We start from the raw sequence: 13,026 nt of genomic DNA on the forward strand, positions 1-13,026 counted from the left end.
TGGCAATCAGTCATGCCACCTGCAGCAAAGATTTATAGCTGGTGAATCTTTTCTAGAAATTTTAGAACATTGTGCCAAAAACGTCTGAATGCAACTACAATGCTCCACATACCCTTAGGGATTCTTCAACTGTGACTAAACAGTGGGAGCTCCGCGCAGCCCCACTGTTTCGACTCCAGGGGCTTCTAAGCTGGGAGGCCTTTCGGAGGCCTTCAAAGATCCTGCTACCTTATAAGGTCCTCTATGGCCTATCGTCAGTCCATTCAGACTGCTCTGGCAACCCCCACGGGCTGGGTGGCTTGTAAGCAGCCAGCGTGCACGTCTCCCTCTCTGAGGCGTGGCAGTCCAAGGCCCGCAGCGTCGGTATTTGGCAGGTCTCCTTCCTCATCGGCCCTGCCTTCTAGCTGTGTCCTCACATGGTGGGGGAGGGGAGAGGGGTTCCTCGGGTCTCTTTTAGAAAGTACTAATCCCAGGCGGGAGGGATGGCCCCACCCCATCACCTCCCGAGACCCCCCACCCCCTCCCCCCAGCCATCGCCCTGGGTCAGGATTTCAGCCTCCGCGTGCAGAGTGTGCACGCTCAGACCACAGCACCCGCACCCCCGGCCCAGCATCCTTGCGACATGCAGATGGGGTGGCGGCAGCAGCTCTACCCAGCATGCTTAGGACGCGCCGGAGGGCGGCCGAGACCCGCACCCCTCTAATGTAGATGTTGGGACCGGCACTCCTTGGCCAGGTCCCCAGTCTTCTCAGCAGAGCGCTCAGGTTAGGTTGGACTCAGCCTCTCCTCTCAGGAGCCCCCTCACTGCTTCCTACAGGCCTCTCGTCTGAGAAACGCGGGGAGCAGCCCTGGGCACCCCCGCATGAGCAGCTCGGGTGCAGAGAGCTCCATTTCTGTGCATTCTCCGGCCTGCGTGCACGCAGAATCTGCTGCATTTGGCCGAGCAGTCAGATCCCGGTGACCGTGGGCGCTTGCTCGGGTGCGTCCTCCTCCCTTTATTCCGTCCCGGTGTTCCTGGCTGCCTGTGGGCCCAAGGTAATCCATTTTCCCATGCTTGCTGAGAGACTGCAGCTCCGACATTTGACGTTTTATTGCCACGCTGTGAGGACCAGCCTCCTGGCTGGCAAATACTGCAAAATACTGGGGGGCAAACCTTTGGGCAGACGCTCTGCCGCAGGTCAGACTCGCACTGTGTTGCCGCTTTGAAAGCTGGGTGCGGTGTCAGGGGGACCCCTCAGGAGGAGCCCCCCTCTGCCTTGGGGACCCCCAAGCCACCTGTGCTTTCTCCCCTCCCTGGACATCTGTACCACGAGAGAACAAGCAAGCAAGTGCCGCTCCACGCTGCCCTGCAGCAGCTCCAGCCAGCAGATGCTCCCGCAGGGGCAGACACACGCACGCGCAGACACGGACATGTGCAGGCATGAGAACATGCAGACACAGACCAGTGCACACACATGTGCACACACGCACGAGCAGACACACACGGGCAGACACGGGCAGACACACAGAGACACACATGTGTGCAGACACACTCACGGGGAGACATGCACATAGACACACAAGTGTGAAGATACGTGCATGGGCACACACGTGTGCAGACACAGGCACACACGTGTGCCGACATGCACATATATGTGCCGACAACCCACTGGAGCACATGTGTGCAGACACACGTGCACACACGTGCAGACATACACGGGCAGACACATGCACGGACGGACACACACGTGTGCAGACACATGCATGGGCAGACACACATGCAGATGCGGTAGACACACGGCAGACACACAGGCAGACACACACGTGTGCAGACACACAGGCAGACACACGTGTGCAGACACACACAGGCACGCACGCGGCAAGCCCCCGCCTCCAGTATCCTCACTCACTCACTCACAGTTTTGCACAAGGCTCTCCTGAGACACATGCTGATGGTCCACATGGCACGTCCAAGGTCCCAGTGTGGGTAGAGACCACCCAACGGCCCCAGGGTCAGGGCCCCAGCTCTGTATTTGCCCTCGCTGCTCTCCTTGAGGCAGATTTCCAGGGAGATTTCTCCCGCCCCGTTTCCCAGCTGTCTGTCATTGTCTTTCCCCCCTGGCAGAGTTCCAGCCCGAGCCGTCGCTCCTGCAGAGACCATGACGTGACTATTCTGAACCCTCCTCACGCACCCCTCCCCCACCCTCCCACACCGGGGTCCTAGGCCTGCCCTGACCCACCTGTGCCTGTGCTGTGACCAGCCTGTTCACGGCACTGGGCGGCGCAGGAGCCAGGGCAGACACAGCGGCGTTTGCCAGGCTGCCGCAGGCCCCTGGGTAGGCAGCACCCAGGCTTCAGTTTCTGATTTGGGCAAATCCTTGTACCCACAAACCGTGGGGTTTGATTCCCCACATGTGCACAAAAGCTTTCAGTCGTGATCTTACAAAACCTGGAACCCCACCACTGGGATCCGATCTTAACAGGACGTGTAAAAACACAGGAAGAAAAGAGGGGAAAAAAGACTGTAACCAAGGCTCTCCCTGGTGGTGCAACCGGTGAAAGCTCAGCACTCTGAAGTAGCCGCAGCCACTGCAGCACGAGTTCGATCCCCAGCAGGGGAGTGACCCCCATGGTGTGGCAGGCCCCTGTCTCCCCGCTGCTCCCTCGGCAGTAGATTTCAGTCCATCTGCCTGTGCTGCCCCCCACTCTGTCTCTGGGGAAGCCTCTCACTGCCCCTGCACCTCTGGCCTGTACCCCAGCTCTGTATGCACAAATGAATCCTAAAAACAAAACAAAACAAAACAAAACAAAACAAAAACAACAAAACAGCATAACCAGGGTGACCTGAGAAGAGACAGGACAGCAAAAGCGTGACACGAGGCAAAGGATCAGCAACGACGCCCAACATGTCCTTTACCCTGATGAAGGGGGCAGCACGCTTCCTGCTGCAGGAATGGGGGTGCTGGCCATCGTCCGAGACACCGCAGAGGGAACTGGATGGGCTGGGGGGGCGGGAGGAGGGGGTCGGAAAGGCTGATGATTCTGTGAGCAGATCCTGATATTCTGTGGCAGCCACCTGTGTGGACCCGAGCCAGCGGCTGGCTGGACGCTAGTGGCGGGCACTGGTCTCCACCAAAAACACTGCCTGCGGCTCCTGGTGTGACTGAACTTATTTCCAGGACATGGCTTGTTCTCTGGGAGAACCTGATTTGTTCTGGGTGCTCCCATCATTACAGGAAAACTCTGCACTTAAATAGCCCTTTCATCTGTGGATATCAAAGAATTTTATGAGCGTTAATTAGTTTTCACATGTGACTGTCAACGTGTTTGCACACTTGTGAAATGGAGCAGTAAACATTTTACACCTGGGTGAAACCCAAACACTGAGCTGCTGCGTTTGGGTGAGGGGATCCTCCCCACCGTGTGGGAGGCAGGTGCCGGCCTGGGGAGGAGACCCTGAAACTGGAGCCCAGAGAATTCCAGCCTCTTCCGACCATCTGGCTCTGTTCAGATGGTCTAACATGAAATTATCGAAAAAGATGTGGAATTTGGAAATGTCCAGATTTCTCATTAGTCACGGAATCGAAGATTCTGCATCCTTTCTGGCTTTACACAAAAGGTCTGCTGCCGCCCGCCCCGCGCACAAACTCGTGGGGTCTGGTGGCTCCTGAGGCGGGGCTGAGCCGCCCGCGGGGCCTCCGGGCCTGCTGGAGCCCCGGATGCCGGGACGCGACGTGGCCCGCGGGAAGCCCCCCTGCCTCTCTCTGCCTCTGCCTCCAGCCTGCGGGCCAGCTCCTCAGCATCCTTTCTGGCTTTACACAAAAGGTCTGCTGCCGCCCGCCCCGCGCACAAACTCGTGGGGTCTGGTGGCTCCTGAGGCGGGGCTGAGCCGCCCGCGGGGCCTCCGGGCCTGCTGGAGCCCCGGATGCCGGGACGCAACGTGGCCCGCGGGAAGCCCCCCTGCCTCTCTCTGCCTCTGCCTCCAGCCTGCGGGCCAGCTCCTCAGCCTCCTTTGCATTAGCCCTTCTTAGCCCCCTGCTGGGAGCTTCCGCCTGTCCTTCCATCCACGGGACACTATTTTAAAAAAAAAATAATATAGTTTGTTTTTACATCATTTTGTGCATTTCTTCATCTCAGTTGTAATCCCCGTGGGCTTCCCATCACCAGATCACCCGTGTGCCACGGGGCGCTCCTTGAGGTCCTCAGTGACCTCGTCCTAGCATCCTCAAGGTCATTCTCAAGGTCACCCGCCCTCCACTCCGTGACCCACTCCGTCTCTCTTCCTCTGACCGCAGAGACCCTGCCAGCCTCTGGCCTTCTCCCCTCGGGCAGTTTCTCTTGCTCCCTCGGAAGACGCTCGCCGAGAGCCCGGCGCTGCGCTCTTCGGGCTCCGCTCTTCGGGCTCCGCAGACTCCTTGTGGGACCAGCGCCTGCCCTGCCTCTCGGTGAGGGCACCCCGAGTCCCTGCCAGAGGAAAAACCTCCCGCCTTTTCCTTCCAGCTCAAGCCTGTGGTGGCTCTGGTGACTGAATTTCTAGCTTTCCTCTGAAGGAGCTCTTCGCATCACTGTCTCTACTGAGCGCCGGCCCCAGACATGCCGGCCACACGCTGCTCTTTATGGAGGCGACGTCAGCTTTGGGGTGTACTGCACCCGCACTGCCTTCCTCAGGGCTGTCTCCCTAGCCCCACCCCCCAGGTGTCCAGTCACCGCCCCCCAGCCAGCCTGCCCCTCCTCCCTTCTGGTCACAGCCTAACAGGTTGCATTAAAAAAAAAATTCAATTGCATTTTGTTTCTTTATATTTAACAAATGAGTGAAATCTACACTGTCATTTTCCTTCTGACTTGTTTCACTTAGTGTAATTCCTTCAAGAGCCAACCTTCTTGAAAACGCTGAGATTCCCTTTCTATTTTTATTTTATTTTGTTTATTGAAAGATTTATTTATGTATGCATACAAGAGCTGGGGTCTAGGCCAGAGGTGGGGGTGGGGGGGATGAGCAGATTCATTAGAGACACAGTGGGAGGCAGAACAGGCAGATCTACTGAGATCACTGCTGAGGGGAGCAGCGGGGAGACAGGAGGGATCTGCTGCGCCACGTGGGTCACTCCCCGGCGGGGATCAAGCTCCAGCGGCTGTGGAGAGCTTCACAGTGCTGGGAGCCGCTGTGCACATGTACCGCAGCTTCTGACCCACTCATCCCTCACCGGGCACTTGGACTGTTGCCTATGTGTTGAACACAGAAGTGCGCAGATCTTTTGGAATTAGTGTTTTCATGTAAATGCCTAGAAATGCGATTCCTACATCATATAGTAGGTTCTATGTCAACTTTTCTGGAACCACAATACTGTTTTCCATAGTGATGGCACCAATTTACATCCCCCCAACAGTTTCTTCTCTTTACCCTCACCAACACTTCTTGACTTTCTGATAACAGCCTTTCTGACCAGGTGAGGGGACATCGCCTTTATTGCTTCCACATTCTTGATCCTGCACATCAACATACTATGTCTGTACCTGTGCCTCAACTGCTTTCATGGAGATAGAATCTTCCAGTTTTTGTTTACATGTTATGGCCTGTATTTGGTCTGCTAAGATGGCCACAGACTGGGTACGTTAAGTAGCACAAACGCATTTTTCACAGTTCTTAAGTTAGAAGTCCAAGGTTAACTTGCCTTTAGCTTGGTTTCTGGAGAGGGCTCTCTTCCTGGCTTCTAGGTAGCCCCTTCTCACTGTCCTCACCTGGCTTCTTCTCGCTTCACGGGGAGAGGGGAAAGAGAGGAAGAAGGAGGAGAAAGAGAGCAAGAGAGAGGAGGAAGGAGGGAGAGTTCTGGTGTCTCCACTTTTTGTAAGGACATCAGTTCTATCAAAATAAGACTCCACCCTTATGATCCTATAACCCTAGTCAACATTTTCTGCATCTGTCTAGGCCAAGTACAGTCCCATCAGGGTTAGGGCTGCTTCTGTATATTTGGAGGGAGGGACACAATTCAATCCTTGTCATTTTCTTTTAAATTTTTTAAAAGATGTATTTATTTATGCATACAAGAGCTGAGGTACAGGCCAGAGGTGTGGGGGTGAGAGGATTCACCAGAGACAGAGTGGGGAGCAGAACAGGCAGCTCAAGGAAGTACAATGCTGAGGGGAGCAGTGGGGACACAGGAGAGGTGTCCTGTGGGTCACTCCCTGGCTGGGATTCGAACTCAGGCTGCAGTGGCTGCAGGGAGCTTCATAGTGCTGCGCTTTAATCCCTTTCACCACCAGGGAGGCCCTGTTTCTACTTTTTATTAAAGTTTTACCTTCATTTAGAGTGCAGAAGCTATAACGGTGAAGACAAATAAGAACTCCGAGAACGCCCCACATCCCACGGCCACCCAGCGCAAACACGGGTACACGTCCCCTGAAGCTGCATCCTCTGGACTCCCTCTGCTGCCAGCGTCCCCTCCTGCCCGCTCAGCCTCTGCACCCAGGTGCAAACGCTGGCATGTTGCTCCTTGGAGGCCTCTGCCTCCCTGGGCTGCCCAGAAGGGCGAGGCCAGCTGGCAGCTCCTCCTTCCACGTGACCTCTACGCCTGCTCTGCTCCCAGCGCCTCTCTGGGGTCCCCCTGCCTCGCTCTCTGTGGGCCTGGGCCTCAGCCCTGCCCACGCTCTCCCACACAGTGAGCCTTCTGCCCCGCCCCAGCCTCCCGCGTCCTGGCTTTGGAGCACAAGAGCCTGCTGCTCGGCAGCGCCCCCTCATGGCCTGTCCTGGCTCTGCCCACCACACACTGGCAGTCCAGGCTTCTTCCTTCTTGTCCTAGACCTCGCCCTGAACCTGCCGCCTGAGCCTGAGCCTGAGCCTGAGCCTGAGCCTGAGCCTGAGCCCCAGACCCCGGCTCTCCTTCAGCCCAGGCTGTGCACACGTGGCCGGAGCCTGCTCAGGGCCGGGGTGGGGGTGGGGGGAGACTGCTCTGGGGCCTGGGGCACCCAGCCCTCAGGCACACACAGACTGAGTGTGTTTGGGGTGGCCAGAACCCCGAAGTCCTAAACCTGCTCCAGCTCAGATTCTTGCAAACAGTATTTCCCAGAAGTTGGCAACACATTCTCCTCAAGATTTACTAGAAAAAAGCTGGCTACTTATTGAAAAGTATGCTTTAGACTGCCAGCTTGGATTCCTTCAAATGAATGTCAACAAATCTGAGATTTATTAGCAAGCCATCTGTCCCTTTACTGGGGGTGGCGCGGAGCAGGCACCCACGTCAGCCAGGTGACTTCTCCTGCGCCTGCCGCTTTTCCCCACAGTGCCCTGCTCACAGGGACTGGGCTGAGATGAGGACTCCCAGGGCCAGAGTGACTGAAACACAGACGGCGGCAAGGCTGGCACTGTGCCTCCCTCTTCTTAAATTCCCCTTTATTTTTTTTTTTTTAAAGATTTATTTATTTGTGCATACAGAACTGGGGTACAGGCCAGAGGCTCAGGGGCGGCGAGAGGCTTCACCAGAGACAGAGCAGGGAGCAGAACAGGCAGTACTGCGAAGTACACTGCTGAGGGGAGCAGCGGGCGGGTCAGGAGAGGTCTGCCACGCCATGTGGTCACCTCCGGGGCAGGCGGGAATCGAACTTATGCGGAACTGGCTTAAGCTTCTTAGTGCTGTGCTTTAACCCACTGCGCCACCAGGGAGGGCCAAATTCCCCTTTATTTTATTTTAAAGATTCATTTGTTTACTCACACAAGAACTGGGGTACAGGCCAGAGGTGTGAGGGGTGAGAGGATTCACCAGAGAGCATATGAGCAAAACAGGCAGATTGACTGAAATCCACCGCTGCGGCGAGCTGTGGCACAGGAGAGGTCTGCTGCCCGGTGGTCACCTCCCTGGCGGGGATCGAACTCGGGCCCAAGTGGCTGCAGCTGGCTTCACAGTGCTGCGCTTTCACCCGTTGCACCACCATAGAGGGTCCTTAAATCCCCTTAACACTCAGCAGTGACCTGGGAACTTGAAAACAGCACTGAGTGGAGACAGTGACTCCTTCAGCCTTTGGCTCCTGATGGTTCCAGGGAGCCACAGCAACGGGGTTGATGGCCTCAGAGATGCCAAGGGGTGTGGCCCCCCCAGGGTTGATGGCCTCAGAGACTCTGTGCACACCATCCTTCCCCGTGAAATTCAGGTGTGCAGGCTGCATGTTAGTTTCTTGGTCCACATACGGAGGGAATTTCCCAGGAAACCGAGTTGTTTAATATTTAAACTACCTGTTTTTTTCTTTTTATTTACAGTTAACTTGCCAGTGAAGTCATAATTGTGTTCAGAGTCCGAAAGTCACCTGTAGTGTCATGCGGCTCCATGTCCCCACCCAAGGCCATCTTGCCAGCCTCGCCAGGTGTCGGTGCATTTCCAGGGGGACCGGCAGCACAGTGGGGACCGGCCCCTCATCGCGCAGACTATGCGGGTCACTTCAGGTGATGTTTTTCAGACTCCCATGGAACTGCAGCTACCCTGTGAGCTTCCTCACGGAATTGTCTCCTCGTCTTGCCTGTGTTTTCATGACAACTGCTTAGGTCCATTTTATCGGAAGTGTAGGGCTGAGTGGGAGAGAGTGGCCGACTCGGGGAAAGGCCATGCTGTTCACAGAAACCTCTGCGGGGTGACTGTTTCCTTGACGTGTTTGAGCCTGTTATTTTCACAAGACTCACAGAGGAAGGAAAGCTGGAAGGAAGGTGAGGGAGGGAGGCAGGGAAGGAAAAGCAGAGAGCCTCCCCCGCCCTGTCCAGGGATAGGCGCCTCTCTGAGCAGAGTTTGGCTGGGACTCGTCCCTCCCCGGGGACCCTGGCAGGCGGCACTGGGAGGGCAGCAGCATGTCTCATTTCTCCGGGGTTGCGCTGAGGCATGTGGGCACCCCCGCTCTGGTCACCAAGTGGGGCTTGTTCGGAGCCGGAGTCACAGAGACAGGGCTTTTCTTTGTGGACCAAAACAGGCAGCCTAAGAACAAAATGCCAAAGCTGGAAGGCCGGGAAGGGTCATTGCTCGGTGTCCCCCTCGCACGGGGATAGTTCCGCACCCCGGCGTCAGGGGCTGTGTCTTGCAGGAGGCCAGGCAGCCTCCAGGAGCTGCTGTCACCCCCCTGCACCATTCTCCTGGGTACCCTGCTTTGAAGCAGAGTGGTACAAAGCAGCAGGAAATCCGGAAAGCCTGTGTGCTCCCTCAGAGCTTAATGAAAACCCACAGAGCCCGGCAGAAACGTGTGGTCTGGAGTAATGCAGGGAACCAGAAGCGGAGGCTGACGGTAGAAAGAAAGGTCCCATTTCCCGCACAGCACGGGATGCCCTGCCTTTCATTTCCTGCCAGGCTTGTCGTTTTCTCATTCCTAAACATATGAATGATCATTTTTCTACTAAAAGTTTCATAGATTTTATAATGACCAGAAGTTGGCCTTCGTGGCTACAGGGCGTTGTCCCCATGTCCATACTGCTCCGTGTTCCGCTGGTGGACCGGTCAGTAACCTCAGCTCATCTGCATGGGAAGCGATGCGGCCCGAGCTGCAAATGCAAGAACAGCAGAAGCGCCCACAGAGCCTCTTCGGCCTTTGCAGCACCCCTCTGTCTGCGCGTTGTGCTGAGTGGGGCGTGCAGCTGACCGGAGACAGGAATTCGACCTTTCCAAAGTGTGCTATTGGAAAGCACCTGATTTGAATACCGCCCTCGTCACCAGCACGCAACGATACACAACTGCACGTTTATTTCTCCTGGTGCTGAGCCTGTATCGGAGCATCTCGGACACGCTTCTGCCCACAGCCAGACCCCATCTCCCCAACTCTGTAAACCCCACAAGGTCCTTCCTGTGCGAGTTCCTGAACTGTGGGCCCTTTGGACCAGCCTTGTTCCTGCTCCAGGTCACCTGGCTGTGTCTGAGTTTTGCAACTTCAGCCTCACTCCAGATGCGCACAAGTAGTCGCAGGAACTCGTGTCAGGAACGTAGACAGCTCGCTACTGTCCAACCTAAGTCTATTTTGCTTATTCAGCTCACCCACTTGTCTGAATTCTTTATGCCTGTGAGTGAATTCATACGGTCTTCATCATCGCTCCATGTAATTCCAAGTCCAGCCACATTATTGCAAATGGCGGGATTGCCCCTTTCTTTGGGCCGAGTGGTATCCGTTGCACACTGACCACGTCTTCTCCATCTGTTCATCTGTGGGGCATCAAAGTTGTTTCCACTCGTGACTATTGTCAGCAACACTGCAGCGGATCTGAGGGAGCATAGATCTTTGAATTAGTGCTTTGAATTTGGGATAACTGAATCCTATGGAATTTGTATTTTCAATTCTTGAGGGGTGTCCGTACTGCCCTCCGAGGGGGCACTGTCTGTATTCCCTCCTCTCCCCACACTCTCCTCGACAATTGTTGTTTCTTGTCTTTCGGAGAAAAGCTGTTCTCATGGGAGTGAGGTGTTATTGCATTGTTGAAGAAATATGCACTTCTCACAGGCGCCCCTGGTTAATTTTGTGCAAAATAAAACATTAAGGCGATTATTTGGGGGACATTCTTGTCCAAAATTATCGTAAAGTCGCTCAAATGAGTGATCAAAACAAACATGTCTGGGTGTGAAGGTTGAGAGCAGGCAGGTGGGTGATAAGGTTTATTTGCCCTCACTTGGCCCAAAGCAATAAATGATGCGTGACATCACCTACGTTCTGGGCCCAGGGCTTTCGTCAAGCATCTGATTTCTCACTTCCCTCGTCTGCAGGGCGTGGGCTTGCATGGAGTGATCTCTACGCGCATTTTTAGTCGACAGACAGAGCTGTAGACAGGAGCCTTTTCCTCTCCCCCACACAAGCACGGGCCACCAGGAGAGGGCAGGCACCAGGAAGGAGACGCAGGGCCACACGACAGAAGCACGTCTCCAGTGACCCAAGCCTCAGACTCTACAGCTACACACTCCCCGTTGTCTTCCTCCGCCTACTGATCATGTTCTTCTCTGATATGGGGGCTGAGTTCACCCTCTTGAAGACATTCATTCATCCACTGACTGCTGCGAGTGTCCAGGGTGCCCATGGCTACCAGTGGCGGGCACGGAAGGGCACAGACACCTGGCCCAAGGGCTCCTGGTGTCAGTACCTGTCACCTCAGAGCATCCGTCGACACTCTTTCTAGCGCCAGGCTTCTGAGACGATGATGTAGACAACAGGTTACCACAGAAAGACCAAAAAGAGAGGCACATGTGAGCACTTCCATTTTCAGTACTAAATTTTAGAAAGACACGTGCCTTCACAGCCGCATGTTGTTTTCACGTGGCTGCTAGTCTACTCTAGGGGCACCTGTCCCCTGAGGACGCTCTCCCCAAGGAGATGTGGCCTGGGCTGCTGGAGAAAACCCTGGGCGTGTGAGGGAGAGAGGCACTTGACTTGAAAGAGAGGGTCACACGTGTGGAAGCTCAGGCACAGAGCGCATGCGCTGTGCCAGCCATTTTAATTATCTTTTTATCGAGGTAACTATGGCTTATCAGACTAGAGATGATGTAGGGCCACCAGGCAGGCCTCGTCTCGTGCAGTGCAATTTTTTAAAGCTAGTTCAGGTCAATTTATTTTTGATATTGGGGGAAAAAAATCACCTCCTTAAAAACCTTGATGACATAATGACCCTAATGACATCATAACTTACATAAAGTATCCATTAGAATGGTGGAAATTCGACATTTAAGCAGTAATGATGTGAACATTCAAAAAAGCGTGCCTGGCACAGGCCAAGGGAGTGTGTCAAGTGTGTAATGAACACCACATGCAACTCTGCACAATGCCCCGAAGGTAGAACTGTTTCTGCTGGACTCACGAGGAAACTGAGGCCAGGAGAAGTCCACGCCATCGTCCAAAGTTACGCAGCAAGAAAGTACTGGGAGTAGGTGCCTCCCTTTGCCTCCAAAGCTCATGCTGCTGTTGTCCGTGACACATGACCCTGGTTAATGATCGACTGTACAGGTGAGGACAGCTTTGCCCTAACAGAGTCCACGTGTTTATTTTGATAATCGCTTTTATGGTCCCTAGCCCAGGAGCCTCAGCAAGGTCGTGAGCAGGCCGTGGCAGCTGGTCAGTCTCTGCTTAGTATCTGGCATAGTCGCTGCTTCTCACCTCTCCTATCCTTCTCTGTCTTTCCACAACTGTCCGTCTCATTTACGTAATGTCTCTGTGACCTGGGGTAATCAGAAGATGAAGCCAGGGGTAGATGGCATTGCAGAATTAAGCTTTGAAATGCAACGTCATTTCCTGCCTTCCCCTTGATGAAGCTTCCTGCTTCCCCTTGATGAAGCTGTGATGAAGGTGATACTTTGCCACAATGTCCCTCTAATGTCCACTCAAGCGGACTTGGGAGAGAGACATATACCTTGGGCTGTTGTTGGGGAAGGGGCTGCCCACCCCAGGCTGGCTTATTTGCTCTCCTTTGGGATGGAAGCATGTTGCTGTTGGTTGCCGCTGCTCCCCACTCCAGTCCCCAAGATGATCTGGAATGGGATCAGCCTCCCCAGAGTCTTATCTTCCTCTAGCCTTATCTTCCTGGGACTTCCTGTAAGGTGGGGAACTGGTCTCTGTGCCAGGGCTTAATGTTTGCCTGGTACCAAGCACACACCTACCATCTGATACATGAAGGAACAAACAAACGTGACTATTCCAGCAAGTAGGAGCCATTGTGGTAGAGCAATGTTTCAGTTTGCAAGTTAGGACCTCAGGGCCTCATGCAAATGAGGCTTCCGTGAAAGAATTGGAAACTTGGAAGTTTGGCAAGAAAGATTGCTCTTCACAAAGAGCTTGAAATGTTGCTGGAATAGAAGTATTTTTCATGTTGCTTTCCCTGACTGCCAAACTCTCGGCCCTTTTAGCTGCTCCTAAACTGGGAAGCTCTTGCTCTAACACTTAAGAGTCCCCAACAAAGCCATGTGCGATCATATGTGCCAATTAAGTAAAACCGCACAACCTAGATACACACAGTAGTGGGGACTCCCTAGCACAGGTGCTAAAGTCTCCGCGCTATCAAATCATCCCCAGCCACTACAGTATGAGTCTGAATCTTGCCAGGGAGTGACCCAC

The sequence above is a fragment of the Condylura cristata genome, unplaced genomic scaffold (genome assembly GCF_000260355.1).
Source record: "Condylura cristata isolate star-nosed mole 26May11 unplaced genomic scaffold, ConCri1.0 scaffold00001, whole genome shotgun sequence".
NCBI classification, from domain to species: Eukaryota; Metazoa; Chordata; class Mammalia; order Eulipotyphla; family Talpidae; genus Condylura; species Condylura cristata.